Genomic DNA, 19646 nt, shown 5'->3' on the forward strand with positions numbered 1-19646 from the left:
AAAGGGCAGAGATCAGATACACCCCAATAGAACAGCAATGATTGGCAGTGTATACAGTGCTCCTGCAGGTGGAGCCTCTTACCAAAGAGCATCATCCATTCACAGTAACAACTTCCCTACGCATTAAGGGGAGGGTAGACAACATGTTCCACCAGCCTGCCTCTGCTAACACTCAGACTCCTACACGGACTAAATGGCATGCCTACCTAAGCAGAAGAGCACGCTGTTAAATAGGCTTTTGTTTTCAGAGATGCAGTCATTGTTAGGCTCTGTTGAATATGTAGACCCTCCAAGTGCTCCTGCTCCTATCTCTGTGTCAGCCCCTGCAACTTGAAAAGACAGAACGGGGGAAGTTCTGGCTAGAGCTTGAACAGTCCTAGCCCAGGAAATCCATCTACCTGGATGGCAGTGTCATCCAACCATCCACTGACACTATGTGGATGGAAACAAGAACAAACCACAGTAGTCAGTGGGCTGAATGAAGAGCTGGCTGGTTGTTAATCACACATGATCCTTGGTCACTGATCTTATATACTAGTAGTTGGGCCCTTTTAAAGGAATTGACATTATGACTTGACAATGAGGGGTGGATGGTTATGAACAAAACTTTATAGGGACAAGAGATATAGAAAGATATTTGGGTTCACTTACAAGAGCCTGAGGCAGATCTGTTTTCTTCCATGTCCCTGTCCATAAGGTGCCTACATCTCTAGATAACCAGGAAGCAGGTGCCTCGGTAAAAATGCACACTTTAGCAACTGACTCATCAGTAGACACTGTTGATTAAGTACACAGAGAGAGTGGTGCGTAGCTAAGGAGTCAGACTGGTCAATGTAGTTATTGGGAGGTTCCATCTCCCATATAACACACAGGGTTGTCTGTGAAATGAAAAAATGATGTCCTTAAACAACAGATAAAGTTGGTCATTTATATGACCAATCCATGAGGCCTATTGGTCCATATGCCAGGCTTGGAACTCAGGCTGAGGCATCCCATACAGTAAAAGTGTGAAAAACAAATTACACAATAATAATCCTGATGTTGGCCACAAGCTATGATAATGACAGCACCATGCCTTATTAGAACAGGGACAACTCACTGAAATGTGCAATGGGATGTTGCACTGGGGATGGGTCAGTTACCTCATGCCCCTGTGTGGAGAGGAACTGCTCGTATTCAGCAGGATCCTGTCATTAAATGAAGTCAGGATCTATGGAGATACACTTTATGTGGACCTGTACATGTACCATTGAAAGAGAGGAGATGGCAGGCATCCTAGTCTGACATATTCCTCATCCTACTCACTTCTTTACACCAGAAAACACCATTTACTCCCAGCCAACATATATGGTTTAGCCAGTCTGGCCAGGTTAATGTGGCCACATTAGCATCTAAAGATCAGGCTACAGGTTTAATTCTCATAGACGGAGATCTCTCAACTCAACTTCCTGCTCAATATTTGTCTTTCTAATCTTATTCTTCTGCTGTTGCTGTGGCATCCAGTTATGGTGGGGAGGGGTGTACGGGCGGGCACCTATGCCATTATCCAAACTAAATGTGTTTTTATACCAGATTAATCTGCTAATATGTCTTCTTTGTTAACACATATGAGAACTCAAGTGAATGCTTTCAACAACCAAGCCCCAAGCCTAGGTGACCCTCTAGTTCACTGGTTGGTTCTGGGGATGAGGGAAAGCATGAAAAAAGTTATCACTAATACTTAGTCTAGTTCACTGGTTGGTTCTGGGGATGAGGGAAAGCATGAAAAAAGTTATCACTAATACTTAGACTGCTTCTTTTAATTTGTTCCTTTTCGTGTGTGTGTGTGTGTGTGTGTGTGTGTGTGTGTTATGTACTGTTGCTATAGACTGTGTCTCCAATGCAGTCAATTAGCAACTAAGTGAGCTACTGACTTGCTACTGAAGCCCCTCACTGACCACTTAAGGCACCTCGAAGAAGAGGGGGCACGTTAGATCGTAAGAGATGCTCATAAGGGGTCGAGTATGTTTCATGATGTGACCACTCTCTATCCCACAGGCTGGACCTGGGCCAGAATGGAGGTTGCTTTCTGCCGACTCCCCTTAGAGAATAATCATAATTGATGTTCATTCTGACATAAATCAGCACCCCCCCCTTGTCTCCTGTTGATGCTGGTCTGGAATAGATTGTTGTCCTGATCTAGTCAGCCATGTAATATCCTGTACCTAGTACCCATTACTATTCCACCCTGTTACCCTATATAATTATTTGATGCTTGCCAAATGGTGCATGGATCCATTTTGTCTTGGAACTGCCTAAGTCATTCTTCTATGTAAGCTTCCTTTAATAAATTCTATTAGTTACCAGACTGAGTGGCCAACCTTTTACTTCTATTATTCCCTGCTCTCTGATTATAAAGGTAGATATATAGTCTCAGGGCTTTTCCCTGGGTCTGTGTGAACTAACAATGGCCTATCTACAGAATTTATATAACTGGAACAGAAATATGCTTCCATATTCATCTAGCCATTGTTATTTTGGATTTTATTACAGTCAACTAAAACCTAACACACTAATAAAGCTATCCCATTAGTCAAAGAAAATTCTGAGCAGTTGTCAAGAGAAAACCTAAGGTAATACAGAGAGAAGCCATACAAATAAAAGGAAACTAATAATTCTTCCATCATATCTAGCTCAAAATGAATTGATTGTCTAAAATGTGCAGTCCTCAACACTTCAGAAGTTGACATAGGAGACTATTTTTTGGACCCTACTGTAGATCATGCCCAGATGTTCAATAGTGACTTCAAATTGTTAGCATGTAGTTTTCACAAAATTTGTACAATATTTCTGCATTTTCAAAGAAGAGAAGTAGCATATAATTATACCACTGTGCAATACAAATCTGCTCCCTCACCATAATGGGTTTAAAACCCACATGGTGGCATTGAAATTAGCTCAGAAATTGACATCATAAAAGCTGGGCTTAAATCCTAACTCACTCTAAACCGGGACAGGCTTGCTCAAATTTTATAAATCTCCATTTCTCCATCTATGATATAAAGACATTAGTAACATTGGCCCCATTTCCCTCATAGGGAATTTGAGACAATCAAATGAAATAAATGTATTTAAATGTGATCATTGTTACTTAAAATCATTTTGTTATTCACTCAGATTTCACTGGGAAAGGCACTCTGATTTTAACTTTCTGGGACAATTATCTTTAAAAAAAATCAACTCTTGCCCTAGCCGGCTTGGCTCAGTGGATAGAGCGTCAGCCTGTGCACTGAAGGGTTTCAGGTTTGATTCCGGTCAAGGGCATGTACCTTGGTTGCGGGCTCGTTCCCCAGTAGGGGGTGTGCAGGAGGCAGCCAATCAATGATTCTCTCTCATCATTGATGTTTCTATCTCTCTCTCCTTCTCCCTTCCTCTCTGAAATCAATAAAGAAATATATTTTTTTAAAAATCAACTCTTTTTGCCTACATTAACCTCCTTTCTCTAATCCACTGTTACGATTCTGTAGAAGAATTTTTTTTATTTTTTTAAGATTTTTGATTGATTTTTAGAGAGACAAGAGGGAGATGGAGGGGGAGAGAGAGAGAGAGAGAGAGAGAGAGAGAGAGAGAGAGATTAATATGATAGCAGGGAACAAGCCCACAACCCAGGCATGTGCCCTGATCAGAAATCAAACCGGCAATTTTTTGGTGCATGGGATGATGCCCAACCAACTGAGCCACAAAGACCAAGGCAAGAATTTTGTTTATATGATGTTTGAGTTTTTATGAGCTTCATCTACATAAGTATTTAGATTAAATAATATTATTGGGAATGAGTATTTGGCTAACTTACAACTGTTTCTTTTGAAACCAGCAAGTAAGAAGCACTTAGAGAGACATTGAAAATAAAAATAAGTTTATTAACTAAATTAAAGAAGATTTTACAGCTATATATAGTAGAAATTATTTTCACAGTATTGAACAATTATCAAGGATCTTAAAAAGAATTTGGACCTACAAAATTTGAAGTACATTCTGAACTATCAAGGAAAGATTACCAGTAAATGAAAACAAAGTATTTCATTAATTGAAGTGTACCATGCCACAATCTTATTAACAGGGAGGTTAATAGCAATAAAAACACTAGATTATTGAGAACTTCCAGCCAAGATAGTGCTTGCCTCCTCCCACAACCACATCAAAATTACAACTAAACTATAGAACAACCATCATTCAGAACCACCTGAAATTGAGCTGAATGGAAACCCTACAACTATGAAATTAAAGAAGCCACATCAAGACAGATAGGAGGGGTAGAGACTCTGAACTGGCTGGTCCCACACCCATGTGTGGCAGATAAAAATCAGGAGGGATACCTTGGCTGTGGAGGTCCCCTCTGAGGAGCAAGGTGTTTCAGGCCCACACCATGAACCCCGGGAATGGAAGTCTCCTTAACTTCTGGCTGTAAAAATCAGCAGGGATTATGGCTGAATGACATGGAGGCTGCTGGAGTCCCAGGCAGTTCCTCTTAAAAGTCCCAAGCATGGACTTACTCAGGCTCACTCTCTCTGAGCTCAGTGCTGGGGTAGCAGCTTAAAAGGCACCAGGGACATCAGGGATGAACTGAATCAGGGTAAGATCTGGAGTGGCATCTTTCTCCCAGACAGAAGTGCTGGCAGAGGCCATTGTTTCTTTGATGATCCCTCCCCGACAGAGCTGGCAGGTGGTGCCATACATGAGTCTCCATCAACTTGGCTCACACTATTTTCCCTACCCTGGTGATTCCCTGAAACCCCGCCTCACCCAACTTTTAGGCCCACTCAAACTGTTTCCAGTGACTTTACCATAGGAATGACTCATGCTTCAGATTTTTCTAAAATCTCTCAAATCTGGCCTCAGCAAGCCCTGTACCTCTAGCTAAGTGGCCTCAGCCACAGCATCACCAGCATCTAGCCTTGGTTTAAAGCTTGGCCTTGCCTAGTCACCTCCACACCCAGCACAAGAAGCAGCCATCTGCAGATTGTTTTGTAGTTTATGCCTGGTGGACCTAAGCAGAACGCAAACAGTGGCTGACCTTGGCCTGCATCTCTTGGGAGGCCCCAGGGCCAATGTACCCAGTGGAAAGCTTCAGACCATGTATAAGTACCACCACCCAACCACCTCCATAAATGACACACTCAAGGGCAGACTCAGCAGTTACCAGAGCCCTGCTGAAGTAAGTCCTACTCTGTACAGTGGGCCTTGCACAGCTGATCCTCTAAGGTGGTTGGTAGCCAGTGGTCACAGCCAGTCCTTGCAGCTGATTGGCCTGGGTAAACCCTTCCCATTGATGTGCCAACAGCAATCAAGACTCAACTGCACCAGGAGGGTGTTTAGCCCGCACAGAGGGCACACTTTGAATATCCAGCTGGGGTGATTGGGGAGGCTGTGCCACTGGGCCCTACAAGACACCTACTACATTAGGCCATGCTACCAAACCTGGGAGAGGTAGCAACTCTACCTAATACATAAAACAAACACAGGGAGGCACCCAAAATGAGGAGACAAAGAAACATGGCCCAAATGAAAGAACAGAACAAAACTCCAGAACAATAACTAAACAAAATAGAGCTAAGCAATCTACTAGATGCAGAGTTAAAACCACTAGTTATAAGGATGCTCAAGGAATGTAGTGAGGACCTCAACAGCATGAAAAAGAACCAGTCAGAAATGAGGGATACGCTAACTGAACTAAAAGGTAATTTACAGGGAATCAGCTGTAGAGTAGACGAAGCTGAGAATCAAATCAGTGATTTGGAATAAAGATAGCAAAAGACACCCAATCTGAAGAGCAAAAAGAAAAAAGAATCCAAAGGAGCCTTTGGAACAACTTCGAATGTACCAACATTACATCGTGGGGGTGCTGGAAAGAGAAGAGAGTGAGCAAGAAATTGAAAACTCATATTAAAATACAAAAGATTAAAGACAAACAGAGAATATTAAAAGCAGCAAGAGAAAAGCAGTTCATTATCTATAAGGGACATCCCATAAGACTGTCAGCTGACGTCTCAACAGAAAGCCAGAAGGGAGTGGCAACAAATATTCAAAGTGATGAAAAGCAAGGACCTACAATCAGGATTACTCTACCCAGCAAAGCTATCATTTAAAATCGAAGGACAGATAAAGAGCTTCCCAGGTAAGAAAAAGCTAAAGGAGTTCATCACCGCCAAACCAGTATTATATGCTATAATATAACAAAATGTTAAAGGGTCTTATTTAAGAAGAAGAAGAAAAGAAGATAAAAATTATGAGCAATAAAATGGCAATAAATACGTATCTATCAATAATTGAATCTACAAACAAAATGAACAAGCAGAACAGAAACAGACTCATAGAGAAAGAGAACTTTTTGTTGGCTGCCAGATGGGAGGGGGGTTGGGGACAAAAAAGAGAGAAGGTATGTAGGAGTGAGCACATGGAGACCCTGCACTAGTCTTTCTGGGAACTGTGCGGAGATTCATTCTGTGCCTCAGTGTCTGATGTGGGCACAGAAGAGAACTGTGAAAGGGGCCACATTTGTTTCAGACATCTGATTTCTCTTACTGACACCTTGTCTCCAGACTTGCCCTTCTCTCAGCCTTCGTGCCTTTCCTTCATTTTCCTAAAAAAAAAAATTCCTATCCCCATTTCATCATTAAAACTTATGGGTTCTATGACTCATTCTTGTAAGGTCCTACTAAGTGTTTAGACCTAATGGAAATAATTGTTTCTGAGACATTAGAGAGTGACAGTGCTTTACTGTGCTATTTTTATACAGATAAAGCATTTACTTTCCCAAAGGGGTTTCCCATGTCATTTCCTTAAAGAAAGGATGATTCCAGGATTTTAGGTTCTATAAGAAAATGTCCAAAACCCACAACATATATAACTGCTACATAAATTCTACTCTAGGCAGAATTCTTTGAGATTAATTCTATCAGATACTTGAGAATAGATTCCATTCACCTCACTTATTTCTCCTCTTCAATATAAGCACATATGAAGCTCTTCAATATTAAATTCCTGTCTCTTCTAACACTGAATGTAGATATTAGAGCTGGATGTATTTACTTCCTTCCCACCTCCAGATAGTCTCCTAAGAACCTCATCCTTTCTTTTCTGCACAGTGCAACACACTCATCTTTTATTCATTGATTTCTCAGTATGTTATGTATTTGTTATTTGTTATGTATTTTCCCCCAAAGTGGGAGGAATAACAGATGATGTCCCTGTTAAAAGGTAAGATCCTAGAGAGACCACGAAAGATCCCTCTGTCGTTGGCTTGCTTAGTATAAAGTGCCTGCCTCCATGTGGGACCCTGGTGAACTCACCTCTGCGAAGGAACCTATGATAGAGGCAGAAGCTTCCAAGTGCTAGACTCACTTTTTTAGATATTCACTACATACTGAAAAGTGAACTGGTCTTAGGCAGAAATCCACATTTTGGGCAGTTAGGCGAAAACATCCAGCACATGTTAGATTTTCTTTCTGCTGCAGCGTGTTACTAAACCTGGGGTGTGGTTTAGGAGGATTGGGGGAAGCAAGGTCTGAAGTCTGTCTGAAAAGCCCAGAGGAGTCTTTCAGGAATGACAGGGAGGCTGCTCGGATGTGCTTTGGGGTGTTTGAGTCTGAGGTGTGTTGTACCCTCCCCAAGGGCAACTTGTCCCCCTGTGAGGCCCAGCACAGTAATAGGCTGACAGGAGGAGCTGAATACAACTGGCTGAGTGAGTGAATGAAAGACCGAGCGAGCTGAGTAAGTGATAACTAGAATTGATGGGGAAACTGCAGTCTAGTGATATGAGCACCTGACAGGAAGCAGAAAACTGTTTCCAAGTGTTAACCTACCAGAGCCTTGGAGCCATGCGGACATGTCTCAGTTCAGCTTCCTGCATGTCAAAAGGAGGTAGTCTGAATTTGTTTATCTTGAAAGGCTCTCAGTTCTTGGAAAGGAAGTGTCTTTCTCAGTGTTTATCAGCCTCTCAGTCCCTGGCTATGTGGCCGAAAGGGCTAGGAGCAAGCACAAGGGATCAGAGCTCAGACTGCACTCCTCATACGATCCTGCTAACCACAGTGCCCTTCTCTGCTAGCCTGGACCTCAGCTCCCAGCCTGCCCATTCCCTAGCTAAGGTCGTTCCACAGACAGAAATCAGCACAGACAAGGTTTTCCCTCCATATTACATGATAAACTTCACATGCGTGAAAGAAGTGTTGCATTCACTGTGACTAATAGTCCATACGATTTCATATTCTGCCAATGATGGCACCAAGGGATGGCACCTGGGAAGGGATAAGAAGCATTCAGAGCAACACCTATGCCAAAAGTTTGGACACCATGTCTCTCATTTCCGTCCCTTATTTGAAGTTAACCACTACCTACTGAAACATGCACTATAGATCTAGTATTGTGGTAAATTCTTTGAGACTTAATTATTTTCAACTTAAACCTCTTCTTGGACATCCTTGCACGTTTGATTCATACTATTCCTATTGTGGTCATTAAAATAAATTTCAAAGGTATTTCTATGTACACTGTGTGCCTACACTTCAGAGTCTGCCCTGGCGTGGAGGCTGAGGGTCTGGGGAAGAGAGGAAATGAGAGGGTCTGTGGCACTAAGATTAAAAAGATGTGGTCTCTCATTCAAGGGCCTCACAGTCTAGCAGAGGAGCTAGAAGCATGTACAGCTGATTATAGCACAGTCAGCGTGAGAAAGCAACCAGAGGTGTAAGTGAGGTAAATGGGTGCACTAGAGAGGAGCTGTTCATTCCAAATCAGGCATCATGAGAGAATCCTTAAGCAGGTGCCATTTGAGTGGGGCCTTATTGAATGAGTAGAATTTTCTCAATTAAGAAGGAGATTCAAGCAAAGAAAACAATGGGAACAGAATCATGAAAGTACATCATGTGTTTGGGGAAAGGACTCCAAAAAGGCTGGCATCGTTGGCAGATAAACCTGGAAAGGCGTGGTGGGACCAGCTTACTGAGAGCTTTGAATGAGTGAACACCTGCAGGCTTTGTACGGTGGGCACGGGGGAGACGCGAAAGGGTTTTCAGGATGCTGCTATGATCTCCACTCTCCGAATGAGAAAGCTGAAGCGTAGAAGGGGTCAGGAACTCACTCCAAGGCAAGAGTGTATGTGATAGCTGAGCCGAAGTTTACTCTGAAGCCCAAATACCACGCCTAGTCTTTTTCTGAGATATAATTGACATAAATATTGCTTCAGGTTTACAACATAGTAATTTAACATTTGTATTTATCAGGAAGTGATCACCACAATAAGCCTAGTAACCATCTGTTAAACACACACACACACATACACACACACACACACACACACACACACACGCCCCAAATAGAGTCACTTGCTGTAAACCCCACCTCAGCAAACGAAGACTTCAGTGCAGTTTCAGTCTCTCTCAGGAATGTAACTTTAACCAGTCAATCGGCAGTTATCTGGTTAACACCAGCGGGGCAGTCTGCCTGATAGACCGTTTGCCTTCCCGGCCTAAAGGAAGGTGACCTTGCCTGAAACCGTTCACCATTTGGTCATAACTTCCTCATGTTGCCCCCTTTCCATTTATAAAATCCTTCCATTGCAAGCCCCTTGGAACTCCTTTCTATCTGCTAGGTAGGATGCTGCCCGATTCATGAATTATCAAATAAATAAAGCCAATAAGATCTTTAAAAGTTACTCAGTTGATTTTTGTTTTTAACACATCCATCAACATAAATAGTTACAATTTTTTTCTTGTGACAAGAACTTTTAAGATTTACTCTCTTAGCAAGTTTCAAATATACACTACAGTATTGTTAAGTACAGTCACCATGCTGTACATTGCATCTCCATGACTTATTTATTTTACAACTGGAGGTTTGTACTCACCTGCTCTGTCCTAATTTTTAAAGGGGGAATAATAACTACTTCCTTACCTACCTAAAAGGTTTGATCAAATGAAATAGATGCTAAAATGCCTTAGAAATCTTAAAAGAACTCTACAAGTGTTAATTATCAGTATTATTTTGTAGTTATCACAATTACAACTAATATTACACCTGAAGGTAGCATAAATGTATTTTGTAAAGGCAAGTAGTGTTATTCAATATTAACGATGGCTATAAATATTGAGTTCCTACTGAGCCTTGTGCATATATCATTTCATCTCACCATCCTGTGAGATAGGTATCATTATCTCCAATTTATAGGTGAGTAAACAGAGGCAGGAAGAGATTAGCAAACGGCCCAGTCACACTACTAGTACGTCAAGAACCAGGCCTCAAATCTATGTTTTTAAATCCCCAAACTTTCCATAAGGTGACTCACTGCCTTCCTACTGATAATGTCATAAACCTTTCAGGTTGCAGTGGCACAGTGATTCGATGTCTTCAGCAAGCAATTAATGATGTCAATAATTTCAACACTTCCAACAAAGATGTCAGCGTCAGACTGTGTCCCGAAAGAGGTGACTATTTCTAACCATGTTAAGGACATTGTTCAATAAATAAGTAATATACTTCCTTTAGACTTGATTGTCTAAACCCAAAAACATATGCTATTCTGTCCCAGTCTCTGCAATGAAATAACGTCTTTAAGATGAATTCTTCTGTTGATTAAAAACAAAACAAAGCCAAAAAAAAAAGACTTCCTATTTATGTAATGGTATTGGTTCCTTATACTTATTTCAAATTTTAAAAGCTTCCCTAAACATCTGTCGAATCATTTGTTTCTATATTTTAAAGTCTATTTCTCTTTTCTCCTGATCAGAAAACTTTAAAAAACACTAAATGGGATTGGTAATGTCCAAAAGATTAATGAATATTATTCACACTGAGTTTATTCCTCTAAAACAGTGGTTCTCAACCTTCTGGCCCTTTAAATACAGTTCCTCATGTTGTGACCCAACCATAAAATTATTTTCATTGCTACTTCATAACTGTAATGTTACTATGAATTGTAGTGTAAATATCTGATATGCATGATGGTCTTAGGCGACCCTTGTGAAAGGGTCATTCGACCACCAAAGGGGTCATAACACACAGGTTGAGAACTGCTGCTCTAAAATATATGCTTTATACATAGTAAAAAATGATCATAAGCTGAGTTTGATCAAATTTATATTCTTGGCAGCTTTTCATATTCAATGAGGACAATATGATACTCCAGCTAATGAAGTCATTGGTAATAATGGTCACCAAATATTCTGATATAAGTACTGGAAAATAATTGCTATTGCTCTTTGTTATGACTTTTTTTTTGCTGTTTTTCTGAATAAAGTTTTCAAAAAATGTTGTGAACTGATAAGGGTGAACATAGAGACTTTGAAAGGTTGGCCTTGAAATTAAGTCCTACAACAATTCAGTTTGTGTCACAGGAGGAAGACGAAACCATGTGTGAAGGGGTTTGAAGCAGAGCCCTAAGCTCAACAAGTAAATTCAGATACACTGACTTCTTTCACCCCATTTCAAATATTGTAGCCATTTTCTGACTAGTTTGATGCATAAAATCATAGGATCCTGAGTTGGAAGAAGATGTTTGAGTTGAAGGAGATGTTGGTATTCCTCTTTCTAAAGAAAGCTTCCTAGTGGTTTCCTAGTGTTTGCTTGACTTGTGGTGATTCAAGACTAAATTATTACTTAATAGGGTAGGCCTTTTTCCCTTAGACCATATAGATTTGGCTTCTCTTTAGATTAAGTAAAAATCTTTCTGTAGCTTTTCCCTGTAAGTCAGGGAATTTGGAAAAAATCTGTTTCATGTCACACTCCTTAAAACATTTGAGAGAATCTCACCAGGGTTCTTAGATGCAGCCAGGTTTGAGGAGAAATGTACAAAGACAAGTATTTGAAAAGATATTAATTGAAACATTTAAATGGTTAACTTTGAGTGGCAGAGTATAGAGAATTTTTCTTTGGTGTTCGTGTTCTTGCATTGCTTGAATTTTATACATGAATATATATTCTAACTAGAGGCCTGGCGCATGAAATTTGTGTGCGGGTACAGTCCCTAGGTCTGGCCTGCGATCAGGGCCATCTTCCCCAGCTACCCGCAGCTGTCCCCACCCCCTGCCACCACCTATCCCTGGTTCCCCACTCGCCTTCGGGGGATCGGTGCTTGATGGCTGGGGGAAGGAACTGAGAGGTCAGCTGTTCCTGCCCACTCACCAGCCCTGCCCCTGCCGCGGGTGGCCATCAGGAGATCAGAGCCTGCTGGCCGGGGAAAGGGACCAAGAGGTGGCTAGCATGCCTCATAGTGATTGGTCCAGAGGTCATTCTGGTTGTTCTGTCGTTAGGGTCAATTTGCATATTACCTGTTATTATGTAGAATAAAGGCCTGGTGCCCAGGATAGGCCTGGCTGGCCTGCCCTGAAGGGGCCCAGATCAGGGTAGGAGGGTCCCCATGGGCGGGGGGGCGCTGGCCTGGGCGAGGGGCTGCTGGGGATTTGCAGGCTGGCTATGCCCCCGGCTTTGTCAGGAAGGATGTCCAGAATGATGTCCGGAAGACTCTGGTCTATCCAGTCTAATTAGCATATTACCCTTTTATTAGTATAGGTTAGAATAAAAAGGAAAAGTGAAGCTATTTACACTTTGGGAAATGATTTAAGTCCTAAGGGTAATGAATGAAAATGGATACTTTACTTTGAAGAATCAGAGAATGTTAAATCCAGAATCTGTGAGTGATAAACCTCAGTCCCCTAGGACCTAGCCCACGTGATAGCGTCTCATTAAAGATGTGTGAATGACTACCTAAATCAAGCAATCATTCATTTAATTGATGATCAAAAGTTATAAAAACCCAACATAGTCATTCTCATTTTTTTCTTAAAGACATAGTCATCACCAGAGAAGTAACAGTTCCATTAAGGCTCAAGTTGTTATTGCTCTCATTCCAAGTAAATTAAAATCACTTTGATCTTAATTTAAACTGATTTAATGCCTCTTTTTTAATTTGTTATCTTTATTGATTTTTTTCTTTATTGATTAAGGTATTACATATGTGTTCTTATTCCCTCATTGCCCCCCCGCCAACCCCCACTCATGCCTTTACCTCCCTGGTGTCTGTGTCCATTGGTCAGGCCCATATGCATGCATACAAGTCCTTTGGTTGATCTCTCCCCCTTACCCCCACCCTCCCCTACCTTCCCTCTGAGGTTTGATGGTCTGATCTATGCTTCTCTGTCTCTGGATCTGTTTTTGTTCATCAGTTTATGTTGTAATGACTCTTTTTATTGTGTTTTTCCCAGATGCATCACAGTCCAAAAATTCTATTTTCTAATGACTTCACAACTAGCAAAATATAAATGACTTTAAGGTACCCAGAAATAAATTGTTGTTCTGCCTAGACCCTACTTAATCTTTGCACATGAATTGATGATGATAATGATGGAACTTGGCATATATACCAAGTGGTTGTGCATACATTATCTCTTCTAATATTTGCATATATCCTCTAAACTAGAAATTATTATTCCCACAGTCCTTTACCCATTAGAAAATTGAGGTGACGGGTGCATGCTATACCAGTCTGCATTAGATAGCAGTGAGAAAGCATTAACCACTTTTACAGATCCTATTTGTTGCTTCTCAGCCAAGAACTGCCATCCTGAGATACACTTCTCTGCTCATATGTCTTATTATTTTTTTCTTCTGGATTCCACTTGAGGAAGTTATTACAGGGACTTTTCAAAATACCTCTTCTGGGTTCCTCAAAAATTAAAAGTAGAACTACCATATGATCCAGCAATTCCACTTCTGGGTATATATTTGATGGAAACAAAATCACTATCTCAAAGAAATAGCTGCACTCCCATGTTCATGGTGGCATTATTTACAATAGTCAAGACCTGGAAGCAACCTCAAGTGTCCAATGACAGATGAATGGATAAAGAAAATAAGATGTATATAATTCAGCCATAAAAAAATAAAATAATACTGCCATTTGCAACAACATGAATGAACCTTGGGACTATTATGCTAAGTGAAATAAGTCAGGCAGAGAAAGGCAAATACTGTATAATTTCACTTTTATGTGGAATCTTTAAAAATAAAACTCATAAAGCAGAAAACAAATTGTTGGTTGCTGGAAGAGGTGGGGGGAGGAGGGAAGTAGGTGATGAAGGTGGTGAAAAGGTACAGACTTCCAGTTATAAAATAAATGAGTTCTGGAGGAGGGGGGTAATGTATAGAATGGTGACTATAGTATTTACACAGTCATGCACTGCTTAATGACAGCGATACATTTTGAGAAATGCATCATTAGGTGCTTTTGTCATTGTGAGAACACACACAAAGCTAGATGGCAAAGTGTACTACACACTAGGCTATATGGTATAGTGGTAGCCTATTGTTCTTAAGCTACAAACCTGTGCACATCTAGTCACTTACTATATTGTAGGCAATGATAACAATAGTAAGTACTTAGGTATTTGAACATATCTAAACGTATGAAAAGTACAGTAAAAATAAAGAATAAAAGAGATAAAACGGTACACCTGTATAGGGCATTTATAATGACTGGAGCTTGCAGGACCGGAGGTTGCAATGGCTGAGTCAATGAGTGAGTGGTGAGTCATGTGACAGTGTAGGACATCACGCCACACTACTGTAGACTTTATAAGCACTTAGGCTATCCTAAATTTATAAAACAGCATGAGATCAAATCAAGCACAAGTGAAAATGATTCAATTAAGAGATATGAGAAGTATGAGGTTGCAGCTAGCGTGACATGGCATACTATTTTATGGCACTTTTTGTTAAGTAGGAAGAGTACGCTCTAAAAAATAATTAAAACATACAGTACAGTAAATACATAAACCAGTAACATCGTCATCTATTATCATTACCAAGTATTATGTACTATACATAATTAGTGCTCCACTTCTATATGAATGGCAGTGCAGTAGGTTGGTTTACATGTGAGTTAACACATGTTGCTACAATATCACGAAGTGATAGAATTAGCCCCATTATAATCTTATGGGACCACCATTGTATATGTGGTCCATTATTGACCCAAATGTTGTTATGTGTTATGTGACTGTATTCGAAAGTTGCCAAGACAATAAATCTTAAAAGTTCTCATCACAAGGAAAAAAAACTATGTGGGGTGATGGATGTTAAGTAGACTTACTGTAGTAATCATTTTTCAATGTATACATTTATAAAATCATTGTACTATACAACTTAAACTAATATGTCAATTATCCTATATAATAAAAGCCTAATATGCTAAGTGTCCAACCATTAGTTCGACCATTCGACCAATTGCTATGACGCACACTGACCACCAGAAAGCAGACACTCCCACCAGTAGGTTAACTTGCTGCTGGTGTCTGGCCAATCGGGACTGGGTGAGACGGGCCGGACACGCCCTGGAGTCCTTCCACAGTCCCTCCCCGGCCGGCCCATCTTGCCCAGCGCATGGGGCCTCTAGTATCTCAAGAGGATGGGAAAATACATACATACATACAAAATGCCTCCTCTCTGCTACTGGAATCATGAAAATATGCACTTCAGCCAGAAAAAAATAAATTACATTTCTTCATTTTGCTGTTACTTATTAGTTCTACTTCCTATGGTGTTGATTCATATCCCTATTTTCTTATCCTAAGTCTTGAGAATGTTGTGTAAAATTTGTATGCTTGTGAAGACATTCAGCCTCAGTTAGTAACTGAGCCAACTTAAGTCTTCTGAGTTTGATTTTAATATTAATTATATTAATTTATAATAACATAATAATAATTTATTGAGTGCTTTATTATGTGCTAAGCACTAGGTAAGCATTTGCATGCATTATTTCATTGAATGTTGGCAATAAATTTAGATAAAATTATGATCTTCATTTGTAGCTAAAGAAACTAAGGCTTAGAAAGATTGTTAGCTTAATTAAGGTCAGCCTACTAATAAATTAACAGAACTAGGATGGACCACTACATATAGTCTAATTTTAGTTCTCATCCTCTCAAACATGATGATATATGTTTGGGTCTCCCAAAATAATATCAAGGAATGAATACAGAGGACGGGATGTCTTTTCCACATTACCAATATGGCTTATGGATTCCTCAAGCAATTAATATTGCTATTGTAGCTCCCATTACCACTATTAATACAATAACAATGCCCCTTGCATATTTATTGTACCCACCCTTCTTCTAAGATATTTACATATTTAATCCTCACAACTACCTTATAAAGTAAGTGCAAAAAAATCCGATTCTTCATGTAAGAATACAAAAACCTCAGAGAGTTTAAAGAATTACTTTCAAGTTCCACAGCTACTCTCCCAAAGTTGCTCACAGATCTAACTCATATGCCTGAAGGTAAATGGACCATGGCACTTCTCATCCAAAAAAATCCTCCTAATGTACTTGGCATCCTAGTTGCCTCTTGCCTTTCTCCAAGGATGTCCCTCCCTTTTCTCTTTTTCCAAATGGTGGTGTTGGGCAACAGAGCAAGAGCCCAAGTTTGAGTGAAACATCCTTCTATCATCTGATGAAATGGAGAATGGTGTCTCCCATAAAGAAACTTCCAGCAATGTAATCATTCATAATCATTGTTATTTTAATCTTTTTCTGACCCACTCTCTTATTAAAACTTACTCTCATGAAATAATGTTCATAATATTTTTAAAAATATATTTTTATTGATTTTTAGAGAGAGAGGAAGGGGGAGGGAGAGAGAGATAGAAACATCAACGATGAGAGAGAATCATTGATTCCCTGCCTACTGGGGATCAAGCCCACAACCTGGGCATATGCCCTTGACTGGAAACGAACCTGGGACCTTCCAGTCTGTAAGCCAACACTCTATCCACTGAGCCAAACTAGCCATGACCATATGATTTTCTAAATTATATTATCATTAACAAACCATTATGAAGATCTCCAGGCTCATTTCTAATGCAAAATTACATAAAAGATGACTAGGTGGACTTTGGCTTTCAAACATTTCCTTAAGCAATGAGTCATTTAATTTGGTTTCATTAACTCCAAGTTAGTGAAAAAGAAAATTTAATAAAATTTACATATAATTAGGTGCGCCCATTCTGAATAAATGTTAACTGACCCCTGAAATATCTGAGAATTGTTGGCTTTTGTTGCATTTATATTGAAATATTCAAAAGATAATGTGCAAAATGAGACTAAAGATAGACTCCAAGATGCACCAATTTTTAAAGTTATACAGATATGGTGGGTTGTTATTTCAATTTAGCGTTAAGAATAGAATTTGAGTTTTGGAGATGCCGAGATTTTATTCCTCTGAACGAAATGTTCTGTACTGTTCTCAGTCTAACCTGTTCTGTGGAAACCAGAGTAGCCAGGTGAAGAGAAAACTGGTGAATGAATAAAATATCAGATCCACCAAATCAATTTTTCTTGCTAGCAACAAGGGAAGAAAAACTCCAAAACAGGACACAGGAATTTTTCTCTTTCTTAAACACCAAATATGCTTCACTCCGAAACTGCTTTGTATTTTGCATGAAAACACTGGAGCAAATTTCAAAATTAAACAGAGAGAGACAATGAATAAAATGGTTTCACTGCTGACAAAGGGCCTGCTTGCGGGCTCTCTCTCTCTCTCTCTCTCTCTCTCTCTCTCTCTCTCCTCTTCTGTCCTGTATTTTACAAAATCTCCCATGGGTTTCTCTGTCATTAGGAAGCAAGAGCCACCCTCTTGCTTTCCAGCTTCTTAGTGAACCTGCTCCCTAGTCACCTTACAAGCAGGAGAAGAAGTATGGAAGGAAAATAAAAAAGGAACAGAGAGAGAGAGAGAGAGAGAGAGAGAGAGAGAGAGAGAGAGAGAGAGAGAGAGAAACCCAAATTGTGGCTAAATTCTTAGCTTTCAGAGAAACCCACAGGCCTGGGCAGGAAATGGAAGAGCAGCCCTTCCGTGCAACCCTTTGCGGCGAGATAGCCAATATTCTCTCCACTGCAGAGCGGGCCGGCATCTACCAAGGAAGGGTCTGCACGTTTGCAGAAGTGCACACAACCCCGATTGGAATACGGACTTTCGCGTCTTTGCTGAGAAACTTGTTGGCCCGATCTAATCAGTACTGTTGCAAAAGCTGCCCAAGCTTGTTTCTGGCTGTTGGGAAATGTCCTTCAGCCAAAGCCTTTGTCTCATTGGGACGTGGAGCAGCCCTCAGAGATAAATTTGAAGCTTTAGAAAATAATCACAGTAGTAATTTTTGCTCAGAGATTACACAATGATTATCATCTAACCTAAAATCAGGGGTGAAACCTCAGCTACACTTCTCACTAACTTAGTGGGATTGGCCAAGTGATTTATCCTCCGTGAGCCTGTAGATGTAGGTGATAGCACCTACATCTACCTTGTGGCATTGGCATGAGAATCTGACAACATATGTAAAGCATGGTGTTCATAAAACGTATTTGCCACTGTTATTATTATCACTATTTATGTGTGTTTATGTTTATTTAAAACCATTCTCTTTCCTTGCCTAGGCGTTTGGTTTGTTCGTGTGTGTGTGTTTTTCCCTATTAAAAAGCCCATTTTAAAGCAGGTGTGGTCATTCAAGACATGGGATCTAGAAACAGGGAATCTACTAAAAGGCAGAGAAATCTAAGAAAATGGTGAACTCAAAAGACAGTAAAAATTATCAGATAGGTTTTGGCAATTGGAAAACTGTTACGATTTGACACCTGAAAGTAATACAATCTGTAGAGCAGGGTGGTGGGTATAGGGTAAGAATGAGGAGTGTTAGTTTCATGGTTAGCCTTTAGCATTGTTGGACTTTTTAAAAGTACATAATATTGTGATTAAAAATTAAGCTTATTTAAGAAAATAAATGCACATGTAAGATATAACAGATCACACAAATGGATAATTTCATGTATGAAAATCTATACAATATAATCTGTTTTATGTAATTTCTTGAGCAAAAAAAATAAGTAAATAAGACCCATCATCTAACTTAAATGATAGGATTTTGGTAGTTTCGATGAGAAGCAAGTAAAAGGAAGCAGAAACATTTAAATGGAAGGCATGGTCTTTGGATTCAAGGATCTTGCAGTTTGGTTGAAAGAAGAGAACAATCTCATAACTGAGGGAGAATGGGAACGTAAAAAATATTTTTAGAGAAAAAAAGGAACAGAAAGTTTTTATGTGCCTTGCTATCTAAGTCTCCTAGAGGTTTCCTAGGAGCTGTTTTTCAAGATTCTGAAGAAAAAACTTGTCTGTGTTTAGCTGACAAGAGGAGCTGTATGACACCCCAGAGAGCAAGGAGAATTGTGTTTTTGCAGTTAGAAGAACTCAGATAGACTCACCCCTGATTGAACAGAAGAGGCAACTAGCCCTGAAGGAAGCTATGTAACTTTCCCTACGTGGAACCAGAACTAATCTTTTAATATCCCTTGCATGTTCTGGTGAATGCCCATGACTAAGTTAGTAAGACTATCTTATAGTTGTTTGAGATGAAAAATATCATAATCAATTTGTAGTGTTGTTCCATTAATGGAATGAGGAAAATAAAATAATGTTAACCATTGACTACTTGTGTAGTCCTTTCAAGTGTTCTTATCTTCATTGTCGTAACCCCAACAATCCTGTGCTAATGAGAAAAATTTAAATTCTGTGAGGTTTACTGAATTGTCAAGGGCAAATAGCCAGTGAATAGACAGTCAGATAATTGGACATAA

The 19646-nt window shown here is 39.9% G+C and overlaps 1 protein-coding gene across 3 annotated transcripts in view; it reads right to left on the bottom strand.

The window, feature by feature from the left end:
* PTGER3 (prostaglandin E receptor 3) overlaps positions 1–19646 on the bottom strand; it is a 104494-nt gene that overhangs the window by 44119 nt on the left and 40729 nt on the right. The gene's annotated exons all lie outside the window — the stretch shown is intronic.

Source organism: Myotis lucifugus, unplaced genomic scaffold (genome assembly GCF_000147115.1).
Source record: "Myotis lucifugus unplaced genomic scaffold, Myoluc2.0 scaffold_251, whole genome shotgun sequence".
Lineage (NCBI taxonomy): Eukaryota > Metazoa > Chordata > Mammalia > Chiroptera > Vespertilionidae > Myotis > Myotis lucifugus.